The 7,443-nt window shown below is 40.0% G+C and overlaps 1 long non-coding RNA gene across 1 annotated transcript; it reads right to left on the reverse strand.

The window, feature by feature from the left end:
- Positions 1 to 3,368: 3,368 nt before the first annotated feature.
- Positions 3,369 to 5,577, reverse strand: LOC119428607. Its single transcript, XR_005187707.1, has 3 exons — positions 5,544 to 5,577; positions 4,844 to 4,888; positions 3,369 to 3,386 (listed from the first exon to the last, which is right to left on the reverse strand). It is a non-coding gene; the product is annotated as an uncharacterized LOC119428607 (long non-coding RNA).
- Between the last annotated feature and the right edge of the window lie 1,866 nt (positions 5,578 to 7,443).

Raw genomic sequence — 7,443 nt, forward strand, 5'->3', positions numbered from 1 at the left:
TGTGACCTAAATGCAGACAAATTTCTGTCGTTGGTCGATCCACCCATTCCCTGATGAGGACAGTTGTGTTTCACTTTGTGAAAGGGTGAAGGAAAACATAACTGTGCACGTGCGTGCACCAGTTATTGGAAACATGCAACAAAGACAACAAGTTTGCATGGTGGAAAGAGGAACTGGGTCTCATTCACTTCTGCAACATGTGCTGATATCAAAATGTCAAGGCAGAACTTTCTACGGATGGTTTGGACCTTTGGAAGAGGGGTTTGCTAGCGAACTGTCTTGAACCACTGGAAGGATTTTGATGTACAGTAGTCCCTCGCTACTTTGACTTTTTTTGGTTTGACTTTTGCAGACTCGCTCTTTTGCAGTTTTTCAAAGTGGACATGACACACAATTGGCTGATTGATGGATGAGCCACACGAGCGGCATGGATTGTTTATTTAAAATTAATTATTTAAAATGATTTAGCACCTGCTGCACCTGTGTGCAGCCCACAGGTGCAGGGAGAAGCTCCCTCTGCAGCCTGTCGTGATCTCCTCTCTGCCACCTGCGTCTCTCTGCCCCACACACATTTCTCATGCTGAAGCAGCTTTGTGAAGAGTTAACCCTTTGCTGTCCAGACGCACCAATCGACTTTTGTCTTCCAACTTAAAATTCAAAGTATGTCACATGGTAAGATCATCATAATCACATAATAAGTGTTATTTTTTTTAATTATTTTATGACTTCTATGTTCAGTTGTTACAGTGTAATTGATCAAGAAGTACATTTCTGCTACGTGCTGCAGCAGCTGCGTGACGGGTTAACCCTTTGCTGTCCTGCTGCACCTCTCTTCTCTACAATTTAAATTTAAATACTGTAATATTTTAAATAAACAATCCATGCAGCACGGATTGTTTATTTAAAATATTAACGTATTTGAATTTAAATTATTTACACAGAAGGGCTTGGGAGTGAAACTTGAACTACTGTATCCCTACTTCACGGTTTTTCACTTATCACAGGGGGCGGGGTCTCCTAAACCCCGTGATAAACGAGGGACTACTGTAGTAATCTGGATATTCATCTATAACTGACTGACTTTTTGAGTCGACCTGATTCCACACAAAAATGAATACAGCACTGCAGATTACACAGATATTGATCTAAAACTTGGTGTGGAAGTAGCAGAGAGTCATCCCCAATATCTCTGAGGGTCAACACATCAAGACCAAAATGTTTCTCACATAAAAGTAGTTTATTCTTAAACTCTGGCATTAAAGGCGATATGCATTTCTTCATGGTTTTCATGGTTACCTGTCAACAGAATGTGGAGGACCAGAGTGATGATGATGATGGCAGAGAGGCAAACAGCAACTGGTAAAATGGCCCACGTCAAGTCCCAAGTGGTGGCAGCAGAGGACTGTGCTGAGACTGTGCAGAGAAACTCGGATTCATCACCTTCATGTGTTCGTTTGAACTGGGCTGACTTTTTGTTAACGCAGCATGACTATAATCCCTTCTGGATACAATCAATCAATCTATGTTTATCAGAATGTTCAACGATGACAAGCAAAGATTCTGTTCTTTACAAATTATGTTTATACATAATTATCCCATCTTAAACCTGCAGGCAAAATGTGTCATGTTTTAGGTGAATTCCAATGAAAGACAAACTTCAGAAACACATTTATATGTAAGTAAACATGAGCGTATGCCTGAAGTTACAAGGAGATAGGTTAGGCTGCACAGAAAGCAACAAAATAAAAGAACCTTTTAATTCTACAGAAACAAAAACAAGACTTACCGCATGGCTCGAAGCAGTGAACGACCGTGGGAGCGTACTTTACATCGAGCCTCGTCACCTGCACAAACACAACGGGAGGATTTAACGTCAAAAGACTGAATAAATACGAGAACAAACGGTTTTGTATGAAAAAGACACAAACGTACCTGCACGCAAGAATCGCATTGTACCCCTGTCAGCTTCAAATCAACAGCTTTCTGCTGCTCCTGACAAACAAACAAAATAAAACCTGGATGTCGTTTCCTGTATAAATATAAAATAGTCCACAGAATATTTTCTTTACTCGAGTTTATAGCAATTCTGTTTCTCTTTACTTTTTGTCTTTAGGTCCACAGCTTCTGTCACGTGCATCTACGTCTGCATACTAAAGATCAAAACGTTCGGCTCATTCAGGTCATTACAGCTATGAGCTTTTATTCACAAAATTGTTTACCAAAAAAAAAAAAACAACTTTATGATCTTTAGTTATTTTCAAAAGCACTGTCTCTGAAATCCGTTTCAGCATACTCGCTCTATTTTTGTCTTTTTTACGCTATTTTTGCTAGCCCTTTACAACTTTTAGCCAGTGTTTTGCTACTTTTCAGTATTTTACACTTTTACCTGATGTTTTGTTATTTTTTTTTAGCTTTTAAGGATTTTTCTACTTTCATCCATCAGTTTTCTTCTTGCAGTTACTGTTCTGCTCTTTTAGCTTCTGGTTTGCTTTTGTAACTTCTATTCTTTATCTTTTACCCATTCGCTCCCTTTTAGCTTCGACAACACATTTTCAGCAGAATCATTCAGCACTGAACGGTTTGACATTTCCTTGGATTTGTTTCTTTGAATCTTGTTAAATCAGACGCAGCTCTGTTCAGAAGAAAGATAAAATCACTGAGAAGCGGCTTCCTGCAGCCACAAAGCATGCCACATTATTATTATTACTTTGGGCCTAAGTGTTGGCAGATCCACATCATTACATGGTGTGGAAGGTGTAATCTTTTATTTATTGCCACTGTTTTGAGATATTATGTGCGAGACTTTGTTTCCTATAGCAACAAAGAAAAAACAAACTAAAACAAATGCTTCCTTGTTTCATGGTCCCTCAGAGTTCATTCAAATGATCAAGAGGTCCTCATTTGCATTTCCACTTGAATATAAAAAAACACATCAACCTCCTTCAGATGAACCAAATCCAAGGAATGAGCACTTGCTGACCGGGATTACTGCCTAAATCTCCGTGGAAGATGCATGATACTTACTACGTGCACCGTTTGTATTGTGGCGCTCTCGCACTCGGAGAAGCCTTCAGGTTTTACACACAACCTGAGGGAAAACGTTGCTGTGATCTGCGACAGCAGCTGCAGTTCTCGGTGCCCTTGATGGCGCGTCACGACCATGTTCCAGGCTGGAAAATGTTACATATTTGTCACGAGCCGCTGCACACTGGATTACATTAAAAGTCTCTTATGTTCATGGTGTAATTCACTCTGTCTGGAGGTGGTTTTAAAATCACTAGAGTGTAGACTGTCTGCTTTTATTAGCATAAAGATAAGAGGAACTCTTTACCTTTGAGCCTGTCTGAAAAGGGACACCGGATCCAGAACTGGGAATCTACGGAAAACTGACAAAATATTTATATACATAAATATTAACCAAGTTTAATGTAGCAGATGTTGAACAACATGCAATAATGATTCTTTACACATCTTCACTCATTATGCTACAATAAAAGTTTAATTGTTGTGTTTATCTATCTATCTACGTATCTATCAATCTATCTATTTAAGTATCTATCTACATATCTATCTATCTATGTATCTATCTACACATCTATCTATGTATCTTTATCTATGTATCTATCTATGCATCTATCGACATATCTATGTATCTACGTATCTATCTACGTATCTATCTACTTATCTATCTACGCATCTATCTATGCATTTATCTACGTATCTATCTACATATCTATCTATCTATCTATCTACGTATCCATCTATCTACATATCTATCTACATATTTATATAGCTATCTACGTATCTACCTACCTACCTACCTACCTACCTCCTAACTAACTAGCACAAAACGGACCTTGTACATCCTGATATTTACCCAGACTTCCAAGGGATCAAAGGTCTCTGATCCTATTCAGACTTGCATGAGAAACGTCCAAAAGGAGCCATTTTAATTAAATCCAGTGGTTCTTCTACCATTACCCAAGGTGCCTCGCCCTGTCAACACAACCGTGCACACCTACCGAAATCCCCCACCACCACAACTCCCATTAACAGCTGGGGAGGGGAGATTGTTTCCAAGGACCGGTCGCCACAGGACAAGTGGCAAGTCACATTATATTGACATAACGTCACGCTCTCCTCTTCACAACCCCCCACCCCACCTTCATTCTGCCAAGCGCCCTTCCAAGTGAAGGGGAAACTGAAATCTTAATAGTCGCTGCTTTCTGTAGCTTGAAGGCCGAGCTGGTCTGCTTTTATTCACAGCTTTGTACTTTAAATTTGACAGAGCTGCTGGCTAAAGATTAAAGTTGAGAACATAGGTTTGATAATGTGGTAAAATGGAAACTTTACTTTCCACCCCCAGCTCCACAGTCGAGTGAAACCACCACATTACTGTAATGGCTAACACGTGTCGGCCATCTTTGACTAATAAATTCCTGATATACCTAAAAACTCCTTACTTTCGAGAAGTGTACCAACCCCCCCACCCCCACTGTAGGAAATAATTTACGGAAAAAAGAACAGTGCTCTTACATGTAATTACTCCCATTCTTGAATCTGGCTTTGCTCAAAGTCAGTTGGATTACAAAATCCAACCACCTGCTAAAGTAAACCTGCGGGGGCAATTAGGAAAAACTTGGGGATAAACTTCGACTATATTCTACATTTTGTTCACTTTTTATGATACGTGTGGATAAAAAAGATGTAGAAATGCCAGCATAGATTCCACCCCCCACCCTACCAGAGCCAGACTAGCATTATTAGAAGTATGCTAAGCTAAGTTAGCTAGCTTTGAACTTGATGTGCAAACAACAAAAACTGACTGAGAGCTGATCCTTACCTTCATGCACAGCTGAGGGTGTGGATCAACTGCAGCAAAAGTCATCTAAAGATCATCAACAACAAAAAGCATAAAATTAATAAATCAGTTCGTTTACACAAACCACACTATTTTAGGAATTTTTATTTTACCGATTATAAAAAAAAGATTTTCAGTGGAAGATTATCTGCGTCACGGGCTATTTATATACTAACACAGAATTCCCTTCTCAGGTGACAAACCCTGGGCCCGAAGCCAGTGAGGATTACTTATCGCTGCTTCACATCACATGCTTAAATATGCACAAGCGTGGGATTTCTTTTGCACCATGGAGTTTATGGAACACCGTAAAGGCGAAGGTTAAATTGACATAATATCCACTTTTTTTGAGGTGCAAAATGACACAGTTTAAGGCGTAAACCTTTATGTTTGACGTCATTTGACATTTGCGGTGCGAGGTACACAAGCAGGAAGTTGTTGGCAGCATATTGTGTTTGCACTGACATAAACCGTGTCCACGTAAGTGAAATCAAATGTTTTTCGCTCGAAGAACCACGGGATAGTTGTTTTCCTCAAGGGGGATGAAGCGTCACCAGCAGGTAATCTGTAAGGATCTGTGGCTAATCTGAGATTTAATGACACACCAGACAGTCTTACTTCCTTTAAATGGTGGCTCGTCTCATGTGGACACATTAAAGCGTGATTTTAAAAAGCTGTGTACCTTTCCTCTGCTGACATTCTGCGATGAGTGAGGCAGATCCACGCAGCTCCCGTCCTCTCTTTTCTCACACAACCCAACCACAGCTGTAACGGGGCATTCAGGCTCCCATATCAACGTCTCCTCCAGCGGGTCAAAAGTAATTCCAAACCACAGTTCCTCCTGGCCTGTCGGGAAGGAAACACACAATCTTTTTAGCTGACATGATAAGGCATCAGCTTTTGGCACAAAAATTATGTAACCTTATTTTTTGTTTACTCACGGTCTCTGAATGGGCAGACCTGGACTCTAGTGGCATCTGTCACAGCTGACCAACCCTAGAAAGAATTTCCTCGTGAGTACAAAAGACGTGTTCCCTTCCACAGAACTGAATAAAAGGGGCATAAACCAGAAATGTACCTCGATGCAAAGACAGGGCAAAAGCCGGGTGTATGGAAGAATGGCGCTCTTAAGGGCTTGATCCTTTTTTATCTGAAACAAAAACAAAAAATGTCCCAGTTAAAGATTTTTCCATTAGGCAGCTAGCTAAAAGTTGCCATTCATACTTCCTCAAAAGGAAATATGAACAGCGAGTCAGCAGAAGTGAAGCAAATTACTGAATGTTTACTGAACAGGTGTCATGAGTCACCATGAGGACATTCCAAAACGAACAATACTATTTGTTTAAAATATTTTACCACTATTTAAAGAGAAGGTGTGCTACGCTAGGGAGAAATCAGCCAACAACAGTGAGAAAGAAGCAGGACGTATACTTTTTAGGGCAATCATGTTCAAGAAATTCATTCTGTTAAATAATTGAAATCTTGGTTTTCCTTTGTCGTGTTTTGACTCAACATTTTGAATCATTAATTTCTGTAATTGTTGTAAGTGTCTAACCAGAGTATGCGCTCCCGTGCCTGTGCAGATAAAATCCTTGAGGCAAAGGCGGAGATGGTAGTCTTGATCTTCAAGCATGTCTGACACGTCAACCTTCAGCTCCTTCCTGTCAGGGTTCACGCCGTACGCCAGCCTTCCAGCTGAAAGAAACCAATAAGACAACCAGAACAAAACGTTCATTTTAAAAGAAAATGCACCAATATCTCAAAATCACCAAAATGTCTGATACGTTTTGATCAAAATATCACAGGGATGCTACAACACCCTGTTATTCACAACTTTATGATTATGTTCAAAGCAGCGAGTTTACGAGTGGAAATCATTCAACTCCACCTGATTCCTCAGCAGGGTGTGTGTGTTTTGTCAGATTGCTAGAACAGCCTTGCCCTTTTTATATAAAGGTAACATTTTAAAATGTCCTGTCTATGAGCCTTGAAGCACATTACAACCAGGTGAAAGAACATAATGAAACATGACTTGAGGGCTCATACTAGCACATACAAGTTAAGTTAACTGAGAGCAAACCGAGGTCGCACCAGGACCGGAGTGGGACTCATTAAGCCCTGGAGTTTCATGCTTCAGACTGGCCCACTTTAGATCACGACCTATTATTATTAAAATCAAATAATTATAACCTTTAGCTGCGTCTGTTTCCAGAGCTTTCCTCTTTTTAATTCTAGTCTTCTCTGCGCCAGCCTTGCTCTTTCTACTTACATCTTTCAAACACCACTGACCGAGTGCACTGACGTGTTACTAGGCCGGTCACAATAATAAATTTCGCTGGGCGATTAATTGTCTCAGAAATTATTGCGATAAACGATAATATTGTTTGAAATTTGACAATAATTAGTAATTATTGTCAAATTTGAGAAGAAATTTTGGTTAATTTGTTTTATGTGTAGTACCCTTTTTTGACCACCAGATGGGAGAACAAGATTGTTTGAACCGAAGGATGGATAGTGAGAGAGCGAGCAGCGTGTCTCTTTAAGAAAATGGGAGGGAGGCCCCTTGACGTGACATGGGCTGT

Source organism: Nematolebias whitei, chromosome 22 (assembly GCF_014905685.2).
Source record: "Nematolebias whitei isolate Nwh7 chromosome 22, NemWhi1, whole genome shotgun sequence".
NCBI classification, from domain to species: domain Eukaryota; kingdom Metazoa; phylum Chordata; class Actinopteri; order Cyprinodontiformes; family Rivulidae; genus Nematolebias; species Nematolebias whitei.